A 15,382-nucleotide genomic window follows, 5' to 3' on the forward strand; every position below is an offset into this window, starting at 1 on the left:
GCAATGGGAACTGCTGGAACATGATTAATTTCATCCTAAAACTGATGTTTAAAATAGGTCAGACAAATCCCTCTTGGGCACTGCCATTTTCTCACCATTGGCTGTAAAATGAGCCTGGGGCATAGCTGCAGATAACTACTGTGAAAATATCGAGATGAATATCACCCCTTTATTGCAGGGATCTGAATATGTACTTTAGTTCCCTCTATGGACTGTATCATGGGGGCAGGCCCAAAGAAGGGGCTTTATCATTACTCCCTTGGTCTCCTAGTCAACCAACAGATACCGGAGACAGCAGACTGGATTTGGCATCTTTGCTTTCCAAACCATGCTTTAATGGCTGATCTCTTTGCCCTGGTACTTTCAGGTTATGAGTCAATGGGAACATCTTAACTGCAGTTTTAGAAGCATGAAGCATATATTTATGCTCATTGTCAAAAGGTAGGAGAGGAAATGAGCAGCCAGCTCTATTCAATATTAACAGTTTGGCAACTAGGGAGGCATGTTCTAACGAGTTTATCTCCCCCCAAAAACTGGCATGTTGAGTAAAAGCGCTTGGTAGAAGAGTGACCCCAGGGAGGATGAGATACCTTCTACATAATTATCTCCAGTCAGGATTTGGCTCTGCTATAATAGATGTCAATCTTTCACACCCACCGCCAAGTGGCCACATAACAACCCTTGTGGTGAAATACGTGAATAGAAGGTAAAGGAATGCAATGTTCTTCTTGTTTTGCATGGTTCAGGATCAAATGCATCAAACACCGGCAGCATGTATCACATCACGTAGAGCTGTGCCTTATCACAAGGCTGTATCCTGTTGGCATCACAACACCCTCAGTCTCACAGCTGAAACTCATATCAAGCAATCTCTGCCCTGAGGATCTTGTAACTAAAAGGTGAATGGGAATAAAAAAAGGCAAAAAAAACCCCACATGATGTATTGGGAGAGCTGTAAGCTTTGATTCAGCAAAGACTGTAAGGATGTGTTTAATTTAAATAAGCCCTGGAATTCACTCCCATCAAGAAAACATAAGAATGTGATTATTTCTCTCCTTAAAAAAACCAAAACAACAACAACAACAAAAAAACCCCAACAATAAACTAGAGCCAGCTCCAAAGTTATGAAAATAATCATTAATTTACAGCCCCATCAACTATGGGAGATACTGTTGGTTTTTAAAGGATGTTTGTAAGGCTGTTATCTACTGGGATCAATAACCACCTTGTAGTAAAGCCCCAGGGTGCTGGCAGAGGCAACCACAATATTCCCTGCAATTGTGGCTCATCTCATATTTATCAGTGTGGTCACAAAAGCCAGCTGCAGGAACAAATTCAGGACTGGCATAATCTGACACAGTATCTTTGTGAGAGGCACACACTGCTGCTGAACCTGAACCTTCAAGTTAGAAAAACCCACTTAAAAGAAAGGGGTTTACTGTTTCTTTCCCTCCAAACTGCTGACTTACGGGGCTCATGGGTGATCCTGGTTTTATCACAGATATGGGATATGGTATCAATGTCATCATTACAACTTTTTTTCTATAGGCACCAGTGACTACACAGTATGCTGAGAGATTGCCTTTCGCACGACCCTTAAACTTGGTCTTCATCCTTAGCTTATACGGGCCTTAAAGACATAAACATGGTCAAGTGTATCCTAACGAGAAAAAAAAGTATAGGTGAATATATTACATTTGTGAGGAACACCTAGCACTAAAAAAGATAGTAACCATGGCTCAGTTAGCACTTCATAACTCTTTACAGTGAGATAATTGTATCCTTGAACCTGAGACAGCAGGTTAAAATGGAAGAGTGGCACTGATCCAAGCCTGAGTTTGATAAAGCACTGCCTGTTTGGAGCCTTGTAAATCCAGGAAAGAAGCAGAGTCCTAAAAGGCAAGAAGGTATGGAGCAGGTAATCACTCTTGGATGGGTTACTTGCAGGGTGTACATTAACACTTGATGCTTTTCCAGATGGCAGGGTCTGCTTAAGGAGTTTGCAAGTGCAATTCTAAAACCAGCATCAAGCCTTCACCCAGATGAGGTCCCTCCCTGTGCTTGGAGCTGGTGACCCAACATTTTGGCTCCCCAGAGCACTGTCAATATCAACTGCTTGGTGGCAGCCAGCACATTTCCCTGTTCCCTCCCAGATCTGCCTCTTGTTCTCGAGCTACATGCAGGCAGAGGAGGCAAAGAGCTTCCTATCACCCTTCTTTCCCTTCTCCTATAACGTGGGGCTCTTGCACAGAGACGCTGGTGGTCTCACAAGGCTCATCCCTCTCTTGCAGAGGAAGGAGAGCCCTTGTGCTGTCCTTGTGCCCTTTGGTGCCGCTTTGCTTTATGCCTCTACTAAATCTGTCCCCAGGGCTCAGTGTGGCTGTAGCAGAGCTACAGGGCTTGGCACCGGGGGCTGTTTTAAGGTTGCCGCAGTGACTGTGATGGCAGCATTTAAAAATGGCACAAGCCGTTATTTAATGCCAGCTGGGTACGGATTGCAGGGAAGGTCGGTCAGTCACCTGGTGTGACCCATCACTGATTGACAGCCCTGTACAACAGGAACTTCATGGGGGGTGACCAGGGAGGAAGATTCACATCCCCTTGTATCCACAGGAATTCCAACATTTTGGCTGAGGTTCGGAGGAGCTTCTGTAAGTGACAGGCACCAAGAGCTCAGGCCAAGGACTACCATAACTGAAACTGGTCTTGAAGAGCAAGGCATTTCATCTTATAGCAGACAAATCTGCTTTAATTACATACGTGTAGAAAGGTGGGGAGTAACAACTCATGATAAGAGCAATGCAACAGCCCCAACAGAATTAGCTTGATTTCTCCTGTGCCCTTAATTATCTTAGAAGAGGAAGGGCTTGAGGGATATAAAATGCTTGGGGAGCCAAGGGGGAAAGGAAAGCATCATGATCAGTTTGCAAGGCTGTTCCAGGCTGCCCCAGCATCCTGGCTCCTGCAGTTGCAGTCCGAGCATTCTCCAGGGACAGTGTGGTCATTGCCAGGGACAGCATCCTCCATAACATGAGAGGGCTACAAACAACCTGCAAGGTCACCCTTGGGATCTACCTGAGTGGGGTACACTGTTCTCAGAGGGGGTTTTGCACCTTGAAAGCAATGGAAGTTGGTCAGCGGTGAACATCATTTAGGTAGCACCACAACTAGCAAAGCTCAGATACTGCCCACTGTCAAAGTTAAAGGCCATCCAGTTCCAACCCCCTGCCATGGGCAGGGACACCTTCCACTAGACAGGTTGCTCAAAGCTCCATCCAGCCTGGTCTACTATCTACTCCGATTTATCCATTTAAGGTCAAGTTTAGTCCTACCTGCCTGTTCTCTTTTTCTCGCCCATGACAGGGACCATTTCCACCATGAGCTTCTCCAAGTCCACTAGAACTCTCCTGGGAGAGGAGAAAACACCCTCTTTTGCTGTAATTGCACCAGTGTGGGGCCATTTCTCCAGGGAGCACCCAGATGGGAGGTTCTGGGTGACACAAAGCTCAGCGTGTCCCTACCTTGAGGTCTTTCCTAATTCTTCCAGGGAGGAGGAAGACATTATGCAAATGGACTCTTAAATACCTCTTCTAAGATCAGTCATCCCCAACCAAGCAGATGTTGAGGCAATGGTCATGTTTATAACCAAGCTGTTCCAGGAAGTGTTCCTTGGAGCTACATTCAACCAACCATAGTGTTAGCCATAGCCCTGGTGCAGCTCTGGTCTGCATTGCTGGCACCTCTCAGACAGACCCTGGCCATGGCTCAGGGGCCAGAATGCACTGCTAATATCCCCAGCGTGGGTGACTGTGATTATCCACTGGGCTGGGTATAAGGGCAAGAGCCATGCTGTCATTTCTGGACACAGAGCTAAAAAAAAAGAAAAAGGTCAGAAAATAGCCCTTAGCATATGTAGTACTCATATAGTGTGTCCTAAATGACCTGCTAAGATGCTTTTAGGCAGCTAAAAATTAGGTGAAATGAATCCTGCTGTTAGCACCCATTGGTGATCATCCTGAGATCTTTTCCAGCTAAGGTGTTTTGCAAGGCTCTCATTTACCATACCTCAGCCCACTCTGTAGTGGTCTGGCTCACCAAAGATAAACAAGCCACCCTGCCATCTCTTTGGAGGATGTCTTTGTCTTCATCCTCCAACCCATTGCTAGTTGGCAATAAACTTCTCCTGAGCTGGAGGTGTCAGCTCTACCCTCCCAGTTAACCAACACTCTGCATCTGAGTCATTGCATAATGTCTCCAGCCCTGGCCAAGCTATGGGAGCTCGAGTCCCGAGTCCCACAGGCTGCTCCCACCAGGTACAATGCTAGCTGCTCTGCTCAGTGCCCCGTGGGTTGGGAAGGTCTGCCAGGGGAAGGGAACATCACTACCCATGTGTCAAAACAAGAAATTCAAGACTGTTTTCTCCAAGACCACCCAGGAAGTAAGTGGCGATACAAGATCAGGGTTTGTGCTTCCAGCTCCAGCTTTCAGCCTCAGGCTTAAACCACGAAACCAACAAAAAAACCCCAAACCACTCCTGTGAACCAGAGCCTCCTGTTAAAATATTTTGAAGAGATTAAACAATGTTAAACTCTTAATCCTCCAGCCTTTTCTCAGACCAAACTCTAGTTAAAATCAAATATGCAAAGACCTTAAAGACAGGCCATGAGGCAAACGAACTACTGCGATTGTTTTCTTTTAACCCACAAAACTGCAAGAAGAAATAATTACCCTAAATCTGCAGCATTCTCAGGAAGAGAGCTGTATATAAAATAGATTCCTTATGACTTTTTGGGTCAGCTTTGTAATTTTCCTTTTGGAATTTTTGACACACTGAAAGGAAAAACAATTTTTAACTATATCTGCGAGATGTTATGACTTTCAATTTCCAGAGTAGAAGTTTGAAAACATAAAGTTGCATGTGAGCTAATAAAGCTTTATCTTTGAATATCTATCCTGATTCTCCCTATCAGTAACCCAAAAGATTAGAGAATCATAGAATGGTTTGTGTTGGAAGAGGCCTGAAAGATATTCTAGTTCCAACCCCTCTGCCATAGGCAAGGATGCCTTCCACTAGACCAGGTTGCTTAAAGCTCCATCCATGATGCAGCCCCAGATATCGCTGGCTTTCTGGGCTGCAAGGGCACACCGCCGGGTCATGTTGAGCTTCTTGTCAACCCACATTCCCAAGTCCTTCTCCTCAGGGTTACTGTCAATCAGTTCTCCACCCAGCCTGTATTTGGGCTTGGGACTGCCCTGACCCAGCTGCAAGAGCTTGCACTTGGCCTTGAAACTCTTGAGGTTCATAAGGGCCCACTTCTCTAGTGCGCCAAGGTCCCTCTGGATGACACCCCTTCCCTTCAGTGTGTCAATAACTCCACGTGGCTTGGTGTCATCAGCAAACTTGCTGAAGACACGCTCAATCCCATTGCTCCTGTTGCTGCAAAGACGTTAAACAGTGCTGAGGAACACCACTTGTCACTGGTCTCCACTGCAACATTGAGCCATTACTCACAAGTCTTTGAGTGTGGTCATTGCTCTCAAAATCCTCATAGCTGGGGAAAGATAGGTCTTTAACAAAAATGCTGAAAAAGGCTCTTAATGAAGGAAAGATTCGCCGGAGCAATCCCAGGCACAGCTACAGACTGGGCAGAGAAGAGATTGAGAGCGGCCCTGCGGAGAAGGACTTGGGGGTGCTGGTCAATGAGAAAATGAACATGAGCCGGCTTCAGTGTGCGCTCGCAGCCCAGAAAGCCAACCGTATCCTGGGCTGCATCAAAAGGAGCGTGACCAGCAGGTCGAAGGAGGTGATCCTGCCTTGTGTCCTCAACATAAAAAGGACATGGAACTGCTGGAACAAGTCCAGAGGAGGGCCACGAGGATGATCAGGGGACTGGAGCACCTCCCATATGAAGACAGGCTGAGGAAGTTGGGGCTGTTCAGCCTGGAGAAGAGAAGGCTGCGTGGAGACCTGATAGCAGCCTTCCAGTACCTGAAGGGGGCCTATAGGGATGCTGGGGAGGGACTCTTCATCAGGGACTGTAGTGACAGGACAAGGGGTAACGGGTTAAAACTTAAACAGGGGAAGTTTAGGTTGGTTATAAGGAGGAAGTTCCTTACTGTGAGGTTGGTGAAGCACCGGAATGGGTTGCCCAAGGAAGTTGTGAATATTCCATGTCTGGCGGTGTTCAAGCCCAGGCTGGACAGAGCCTTGGGTGGCATGGTTAAGTGTGAGGTGTCACTGCCTATGGCAGGGGGGTTGGAACTAGATGATCTTGAGGTCCTTTCCAACCCTAACTATTCTATGATTCTATGATTCTATGAAAGAACACAGCCTTTTCACTGAATTTTGTTTACTGTGATACAATATGGACTCGGGGAAAAAAAAGCCCTGAAAAACAATTATGGTTTTAGGATATATCAGGAATGAAATACATAAAATTTTGCTGTTTATGAAGGAAGCTGTCTCAAGATTATTATTCCCAAGTTTTCAGAGATAGGTAACTCAGTCCTGTGAAATATAACATAGTGCAGGATAAGAGGCAGCCACTTCCAGCAAAGAAGAATATGTGAAACACGATGGGGCACTTTGTTAGAGAGTATTTATGGAGACAGCCTTTTTTAAAGACATTAGCCGAGGCAACAGTCCAAGTCAGTGTCCCACAGAAGCTTTAATTCTCATGTTGAAGCAACAAAACCTGCAGGTGCTAAAGAAGATGAGCCATAAAGTGGGAAGGAAAGCTTCTTTAGTTATTTGCAAGCGTAAATCAAGAGCAGCTCTGTTGATGTCCACGATGTTAGGGCTTTCTCAGCACAGTGCATAGGAGCAAAGGATCAGACCCAGCCACAGACCATGACAGTGCTCTCAGCTTTATGGGAATGTTTTTCAATATGTACTTTATTGTACTGCAGCAGAACATCCTATAAAAGACCTTGACTGAAAAGAATCATTTTAATAATAGGGAAAAAGATCTGAATTTGAGTCAACAAAAAGGCTGTAGCAGGACTGTCAAGGGAAAATTCCTCTATTCAGCCTTATTCTTCACTTGCATAACTGACATAAATGGGGAGTTGCTCAGGTGAAATGAACGAGGTGATACTGGGACTAGATCATTGTAAGAAAGTATCAGGCCTGAGACTTCCTTCCTCCCAGCCTCAAAAATCACTGCTTCCCATGGGCTAGATTGTGCCTACATAAGCCGGTATCCTGGTTTCTGTAGTGATTTATGTTTACTTGCAGTGCATTATTTAGCCATAAGTTACACTTTTGTGCTACATGATCTCCAGGCAGGATGCATCCCCTGGTAAGCAATGAGACATATCAGGAACTCAAGAGATGTACAAACCATTTTTTGCCTTTAGTGGCTGGAAGAAGGTTTTCTTCATATTTCATGTAATTTACTGAGGGTTGGCAAGATGCAGATCTCCAAGTCCTCATGCTCAGCTGGAGACAGGAGCAGAAACTCCTGGTCCTGACAACCAGAACTCCTCTGTACATGGAAGCCACTCTCCAGGTACTAGAGGATGTTGCCTACTGTTTCTAGAATGAACCTTAACAATAAAGAAAGGAAATAGTAAAGGGTTATTTTACTGACACATTGCACCCTGCTTCTTCGCACTTGATTGTTGCACTTGGTCCTCACCGAGGACTCCAACCAGATCCTGATCCTTCAGCATCTAAAAGATGAGTTCACAATACAGGGAGTAATATAGCTATGTCATGAACTCATGTAATGATTTAGGTTGGAGGAGATCTCTGGAGGTCACCTTGTCCAACCCCCTGTTCAAACTAGGGCTATAGCAGTGGACAACTTTGAAGTTACACTGCACTTTTCAGGGCCTTAACTGTGAAACTGTTCAGCCACTGAGGAGGGTGACTGTGGTTCCATACTTTATTATTCTTTTGTTTAAATCATCTGAGGATTAAAAAATATCTTATCTTTTAATTAAGAATCAGTTTAGCTTCAGATTGCAGCATAATTTAATTTATTCAGAACACTCCTAGACTTAATTGACACCAACCCATGCCACTTTCTGTCTTGGTGCATTTCCCAGCCTCCACCACACCAAGGTTTGTGCAGTCCAGGTAGCACAGATACATGAAAGAGGAGATCGGTTGTGCCTTGAGGCTGTTTCTTGAACCCTGAAGTCACATTGACTTCAATGGGATCAGATGGCTTGGTGCAAGCTGAGATACTTCACAAAAGGACACCTACTGAAGGAAATGGAGAGTGAAGAACATCCATACACATTGACCTCATGGCCCACCTAGCTCAGGTCCAGTCTCCAAGAAGGGATCAAGAGTCCAGAGATCAAGAGTCAAGGGGTCAGGATCAACGGATCAAGAGCTTGGAGAAAAGTATGAAAGCATGGCAAACATACAGTGGTATTGCCTTGAACACTAGTTGCTAGTCTCATTCTGGGGCTCTTAGACTTCCAGAAGTGCTGTCCCTGCATTTAATAGCCCTTCAGGTTGATAAAATAGCACTGTGATCTGTCAGAGGCAGTACAAATTGCACTTGCAAAGATATTAAGGCAATTTATTGCACTTGCAGATGCATGAACCTGAGCCTTCCACTGAGGCCAGTGTAGGCTGGAGAGTTAAATCTATCAGCACAGGGTAGCAAGCAGGTCATTCCCTTTCATGCCTGGAAAAAGCCTGCAGCTTTCAGCCACATCTGCCTTATCAGCCACTATGGCTTGGCATGGCACTTTGTATAACACTGAACAGAAATTGCTGCATAAATCAGTCAGTACAGAAACCAGTACTGAACAGCTCAGGAAGGCAGGAATCAAGGAGACAGCACAAGCAAGAGTGTAGGTAGTGTGACCCCAGATTGATGCTGGAAGTGTGGAAATCCAGTGGTGCAAAAGTACAAAGGTGGGTTGTGGAGTTAACTGTTGCTCTGCAGCAGATGATGGATGATTGACTCCTGTCCTGAGTGAGCCATGTTCGTGTGCAATGTGCAGAGAGGTGGAAGAAAACAGTGGTAAACTGGCTGGATACAGTCCCACATGCTTCTAGCCACTTTTGCATGTTAGTTTGCATGTTATGTTCCAGTCAGATTTCAGCTCCAGATCTGGACATCATCCATGGGACACAGTTGCCCTTACACACAAACACATACTTCTTGTGGTGCCCTGGAGTATCTCTCCTGACCTCCCACCACCACTCCAGGATGCTGGAGGTGTCCTGTAGCTCTTTGTATCATAGTGATACAGATGTTGCAGATCCCTGGTGGCATCTCAACTGCACCCCTATGCTTAAGCAGCAGAAGCAAACCCATAAATCTGGTGGGAGGGTAGCACAGGAGCAGCAGATGAAGTCAGCAGGACTTGAGTTGTCTGGTCACTTGTGTCTGCTGGTTGTTTGGATCTGCTGCCTAACTTATTAACACAGTGTGTCCTCACTTACCCAGGTGTGAGGCAAAAATGTGCATGTCTTAGGCCACCAGATCAGTTTGACAATGGACTGAATTCTGTTGTGGAAGCATCGCTGTTTGTGCCTACTCCCCATCAGATGAGCACAGGCTGGGAGGATGCTGCAGTAGCTCCAGCTGTGCACCCTGAACATGTGTCCCACAACACACTGGTCAATCTCACCTGTTTTTTTATAAGTTTTCCACTTTGTGTGACTCTGCACATCAACACAGAGGCCTCGGTGATGAGATGAAGTGTAGCGAGTCTAAGCACGCTGGTTTTAACCGAAGTAATTTCTCTGCTTCTGTTCCTGGTGTGGCTACATAAATGACTGGGCTGGCACAAGTCAAGAGGCAGGATCAGGCAGGAAGCAAATGGACGTACCTTGATGAATATGAGGACTACTTTCAGTTCTGGTAGAGTTTTATACTAGCTGTAAGTGCTTGTGAATCAATGGCCTGATTTAAACCATTAATATCATTGAGCATTTAATTAAGAAAATGAATAATTAATTATATGTGTTCATACAATAATAGTCATGATAATATTATTTCTAATGAGCAATAATTAACGATGGATTGTATTTTAAGAGGCAGTAATAGTAATTAGGAATATGCTCTGGGGATGGTCACGGGAATAGATCAGTCCTGGCTGTCCCCAAGGAGAGTTGGGACATCCTCCCAGGGAAACCTTCCTGATGTTGCATCCAACCATTCTTTGACTTCTTTGTCATCACCTTCAAGAACCATGGACTTGTGAAGGCTTCCGGTTTGGGCAGAATATGTGTTGGGAGCAGGAGGTGGTATCACAGCTTAGGAGCAACACAGGGTGGCATCTTCCAGGGCTCCTGCACCTTCTCCTGTTATGCTGCTGAGGTTTGGCTCCCTTTGTCTCATTCCTCATCATGTCCACACACCTATCTTTTCCTGTGCTCCCCCAAATAGAAGCTAGAATTAACAAAATCTGGAGAAACACCCTTATCCATTGCTATGCACCTTATGTTGTGCACTGCAAGAAGATACAAAAAAGATGCTAGTTTCTTCTCCCAGATATAGGAGTGGTCAGTTTTGCCAGTGACTTTAGACTTGGTAGTTATCACCAGTCATTTATAGTGCCTCTATGTGTGTGCTAATGCCAGCTACTCCTGTCTGAGTTGAGTCCTATAAATAAGAATTAAATAATGGTAACTGCAGTAGGATGATGATGGCAATGTTATGGTGATATATACCCATGCTGGACCCTTTGTGAGCTGTGGGATGAAATGTGAGCTTTCTACACAGTCAGGAACAGCCCAGAGACTGTTTGGAAAATTCAGGGGGAAAAACTGGTTGGATTTTTGGCCTTCTTAAGGGAGGAAAGTCGCAGGAAATATTTTCCTGGCTGTGGGAGTAGCTGGTGTGATGGGTAACATGCTCCCCGTACACACGTCCCCGTCTCACTCTGCATCCTCAGGAATGCAAGGTTAGCAGGAAAATGCAGCTGGGGATCTGCAATGAAAAATTCTGCCGACTCTTGAAAGAGCATCTCTGATCACTTTCACAGGCACACTCAGCTTTCAGGGTGCTGCTGCTGACAGGAGGGGCTTCAGCTCTAGAAGCTGCAGGACCACCCTCTGAATGGAGGGGCAATGCTGGGCTCAGGGGAAGAGGTGCTGGTGCTTTTGGGAGCACAGAAACGTATAGCTGTGGGGTGCCAATGGGGAAGTGCATTGTTGCTGCTGAGGGACTCTGATGGTATTTTGGGGTGCTGCCCTGAGTAGGTTCTACCCTGTCCAGCCATTTCTTCCCCATCCATCCAGCCAGCCAGCCCTGCAACCCCCAGCTCTGTGCAGAAACCCCCTCCCTGGGGATGCTAAGGCTCTCAATGACTTGTGCTGTCCTTTGTAGTCTCTTAAGACTGCTCTCTTCAATTCCTCTGAAGTTTCCTCCCTTTTCCATTATTCAGTAGTCCAGGCAGCTGAGCAGTGCAGGAAGCAGTAAGGATGGGAGAAGGAGAAGACAGGGCCAGCTGGCAAATAAACTGTTGGCAAGAAATTCTCCTTGCTCCTGCTCCCCATGTTGCTCAGCATTCAGATACCCACAGAAACAAATCGGCTCCGGGGTAGATGACTCCCTTTGCAAGGGCCCAAGGTGACTGGAACGGACTGATGCTGCACTTAATTCACCACGCTCTGGATGAGCCAGCAAGGGAAAAACAAGGGGCTGGGAAGCTGGAAGGGACTCGCAGAGACATCCAGGCTCTGTGTTAAATCAGCAAAAGCTTTTGAGGCCCCTTCTCCTTTCCCAAGAGGCTGTCCCATAACATGACTGCCCTCGTAGCCAGAAACCTTCTTGTAACTACTAGGTTGCATTGACTCACTTTCAGTTCAGTTGTCCTTAATTTTGCCTTGCTAGATCTTTCATGTTTACCCCTGAGATGAATGTGCAGACAGCAGCTGCATCTCATCTCAGCTCTCACTTCAGTAGACTAAGCAAGCTTCGAAGCTATTCTGGTGGGGCAGAAGGTTCACGGATCAAAGGCTTTGCTTTCACTTGTGTCAAGCGATTTTCCCTAAGAACAGATTTGTCTTGATGTTATTAACATAGCTCACTAGAAGAAAAAAATAATGGAATGTCCTTAGTCCTGGTGATGCCAAACACATACACATGCATACACTTTTATTTTTTCAAATTAACTGAAAAGGAAGATCCATCACAGCATCAAGGTTTGTGGAAAAAACCCTGTGCGTTCCTCTCTTGTATGAGCAATCCCACTTGTGCACCGGTGCTAAAAGAGCTGCTGGAGGATGAGGGCTTTCAAAAGTTAATTGATTAGAGGAAAATCCCACCTCCTTAATAGTTTTTCATACTCATTTTATATTTTACAGCTATTACATAGTTATAAAGGAGCTGATAGAAATGCCCCTGGATTACAGATGGGAAAACTATTTCTCATGAAAAGATCAAAGTCCCGGTTCCCATATTTGAACACCTCTACCAATAAATCACATGCCAGGATAGTAAGTTTCAGTGTTAGCTTTCTGCTTTCAGACCAACAAGACTGTACGACTACTCAAAAGCAGGGAGTTTAATTTTAATGATATTAAGTGTTTTTTTAAGCTTAGGTACACAGCAAAATATTGGCAATTAATATGCTGTCTGACTCTCCATTTAATCAACTGTTTCAAAGAGATTACCCATGGCTTGGGATCAGCTGTGGATGGTCACTCTTAAAAGCATTTATTTACTAAATAGTAGCTTATTTCATCGAGATGTTATGCTTTTGTGGTGACAATACATCATTACTCACAGGACTGCTGGTGTCAGTAAAACTTTATTTACTGCTTTTCTGACCAACTAAAGGCTTTCCAAAGGGCAGGAATACACGTGTCTCTAGAGAAAATTAAAGACCTTCATTTCTGGGAACATCTCAGCTAATCCCCAAAAAGTCTGAAAACATTTTTTACAGACCTGTGCTACTGCACAAAATTAATCCAACACAGAGACCCCCAAGTTTGGTCTGCCAACAGGGCCAACAAAGTACCAACAAAGTAATTGAAAACTAAGAAAGGGTGACTTTCTTTCAAAGGAGAAAATAAGGTATTTTCTTGATCTCCAAGGCTCCTAAAGGGAGAGCTTTTTTTTTGGCTCAGCTCTGGAGCAAGGCTAGGTAAGATGCTGCAACTTGGCATTTCCATTTCTCGTGATTCTGTCTCAGGCTATCCTGGTGATGGGAAGTCAACAATAGTGCCCTGGAAGGTAATGGGAATTTTGTCTTTGACTTTCATGAAGGTCATATCTGTTTTCTTTTACATTTTTACACATCTCCAGTCATAGGAGTTCTATGAGGAAGTGAGAATCACAGGTTTCCATTTTCAGCTAAAAGACTCTAAATGTGACTTTTAGCTATGCAAGCACAGATGCTAATAAGAAGTCGCAATTACTAATTTAATATCTCAGCCTTTTTTATAGAAGGAGGTGGAGTGAGACTGAGGACTGGCCCTTGATTTTTGTCTGCTCAAGGTCAGCAAAACTGCTGAGGGAAGTTAATTTTTAACCTCCCTATGGAGTGCTCTAATAGCCAGGAGATGTGAGATGGGATTCGGCAGGTTCACTTCATCATCTAGCTGTATGTCTATGATACAAATGCTTGCATGTGAGATAGACACCCGTAACTGTCTGGCACCATTTGAGGTGGCCCAGGGTGTGCCATCTGGCCTCCAGCTGGGCCAGAGTAGCATATGTCTTCTGCAGGTCTTATGCCAGACTTGTCAGCCCCCTGTCTTGAATGCTCTGGAGCTTCTCAAAAGCATAGGCTGCTTATGTTCAGCTACTGGATCATACCCCGCATCAAGGTCAACCTGTTCTTGATGTGCTGCCTGAAGCTAATAGGGGCAGTCCTTTATCCTGTGCCTTGCTGTGCCCATCCAGCCTCTCAGGGCTGAGCATACACAACTTAGGGATCTCTGGATCTTGCCTCTTTGATCAATAATTCACTGGGTGTGAGCAATGAAGGACATCCCTGACTTTCCTCGATGGTCAGATGCGAGAAGGGAAATAAAGGCCTCAGCACTGGCCTTGATGGGGCTCCGTGAGCCAAATGATGATGGTTTCCCATGGACAACAAGCATTTCATCCCCCAGTTGAAGAGCTGCATCCTCACCCTCCTGTGCTCTCCATGGGGGGACTTGGGGAGGTTCCCCGTACATGTGCAACCTCAGCTGGGTGGCAGTGGAAGGGAGTGTGTAGCATCCAGGGCAGCACAGGAAATCAGATGGGGCCAAGCACAGAGGCAAAAGAGCCTTGGCTTACCCCTGTCAGTGAATCTGCAACACGAATGTCTGATACAGCCGCTGTCCTCCCAAGGTTTGGAGTACTTGATTGGTCATATCTACCAACCTGAGCAAAAGAGAGGTGAGCGCAAAGCCCCTTGCAGCACTCAGGCCATGAGAGAGATGTGATGAACTGAAAAAAGGGAGCTAAAATTGTCCTCCTTTTCAAGAGGATCTGCTCAGCCTTTTCATTCGCCTGCCAGCTGTAAAGCTTTCTTTTCCCTTCTCCACCACATTTTCCCGCTCATAATTATTTCACCAAATCAGCTTCTTCTTCTCCTCTCTTTTTCCTCCTGAACGTTTCAAACCGCCCAACCCCACTCGGTGATAAAACTCTCTAAAACCACAGCTGCTTCCACATCCCTCATGCCTGGGCACCTTTTTTTTTACTGAGCGCTTTCTATTAGACATACGTATGTAAACATAACTAAATGTACTTTGTGTGTCTTGCTTTCCCCCCCAGCACTATTTTCTTTCCACTGCTTTATTTTTGCTCCCTCTCTGGCCTCACATGGCCATTTATTACTCTTTGGATACTTTTTCTTTTATCAAGATATTTCCTCCAGGAATGTTTCCCGCAAGCTGCCTGGCCCATTAACTTCCCGAGTTCAGCTGACAGCCTGGACTCCAAGTCCCATAGCCTTGTGATACTGAGTGCTTCTGAGATGCAGGAACTAGTTGGTAAAATAACTTAGTCACATGCATAGTAAGAAGAAATACTGTTTAAGGTTAAAAAAGATAGTAAATTTTACAGCTGTGCTTAGGTCCCTCTCTCTCTCTTATTTTCCCTCATTTTTGCATGATAATCTGATAAGTGGTTGTGAAACTTTGACTGTTTCTTAACTGCAGCTTTATTGAAGGATTTGCTGCTGCAGATAAATTTGTGTTAAATTTCTCACAAATACGCCAAAGAGCCTAATCCATTGTCGTTCATGAGGATCAATCAGGCTTGTGTCCATATTACTGACACAGAGAAACGCCTTTGAAATCTTTGTTTAAGCATTCAACTGGTGCCATGAATTATCTCTATTTAAATTAGCAAGCTTGCATTTGAGGGTTCATTAGGCTTTCCTGCTAATTGGGTCTTGCTAATGATGAGAGCATCATTAAACCCACGTTGTCCCCACCACCTTCTTAGCTGACAGTTTAAGGGAT

The sequence above is a fragment of the Lathamus discolor genome, chromosome 2 (assembly GCF_037157495.1).
Source record: "Lathamus discolor isolate bLatDis1 chromosome 2, bLatDis1.hap1, whole genome shotgun sequence".
Taxonomy (NCBI): Eukaryota; Metazoa; Chordata; class Aves; order Psittaciformes; family Psittacidae; genus Lathamus; species Lathamus discolor.